Raw genomic sequence first — 748 nt, forward strand, 5'->3', positions numbered from 1 at the left:
ATTTCAAACTGACCAAACCGACTAAACCGCACCGCAAAAAACCGCACCGATGTAGGTCGGAAAACCGACCCTAGGTGGTGTGCATCGGTTCCAATTATGAAAAAACCGATCTCTATCGGTTCGGTAATAAATTTAGAAAAAAACCGCTCCTACCGAACCGCGCACACCCCTAGGACTCAATACTATATTAAAAAAAAAAAAAAACCTTTTCACGCAACATAAAACTTTTCTAAAAACCTATAAACACAAAACCCACGCAATCAATACCCACAAACCCTATTTCTCCTAATCCCCTTTTCCTCTCCCGTTTCACCCACAACCACCGCAACTCAGCAGTCAGCAGCAGCAGCACCATCCACAACAACCGCAAACTCTCTCGATCAAAGAAGAGCCTCTCTCTTTCTCACAGTGTATCTGAGTTCCTTCCTCGCCTATCTAAGTTCCTTCCTTCCTATCTTCCTCTCCTCGCAGAACGTGGCTGCTTCGGTTGAGGTATCTCTCCATTCTTTTGCTTGATGATTTTTGTTTCCCTTATTACATTTTGTTATGTGGATTGGTAGTAATGGTTTGCTGCTCGGTTTTGAACACACAACTCAGTTTCTGAGATTATAAGGAAGACAAACACACATTCAAAATTGAATATTATTATTGTCTGAGAGTTGGTTCTTTGACAGAGATATAATTGATTAATTGAGAGAGAGAGAGAGAGAGAGAGAGAGAGAAGCTATTGCTGCGGAAAATGTAATTT

At 41.3% G+C, this 748-nt stretch overlaps 1 protein-coding gene across 1 annotated transcript in view; it reads left to right on the plus strand.

The window, feature by feature from the left end:
• Nucleotides 1-395: 395 nt before the first annotated feature.
• Nucleotides 396-748, plus strand: part of LOC112032126 (eukaryotic translation initiation factor 6-2) — a gene marked incomplete at its 5' end in the record, with an annotated part of 7,173 nt that continues 6,820 nt past the window's right edge. Inside the window, 1 exon segment of the mRNA XM_065783148.1 lies at nucleotides 396-492.

The sequence above is a fragment of the Quercus suber genome, unplaced genomic scaffold, assembly GCF_002906115.3.
Source record: "Quercus suber isolate HL8 unplaced genomic scaffold, Cork oak 2.0 scaffold_329, whole genome shotgun sequence".
In the NCBI taxonomy this organism is placed as follows: Eukaryota; Viridiplantae; Streptophyta; class Magnoliopsida; order Fagales; family Fagaceae; genus Quercus; species Quercus suber.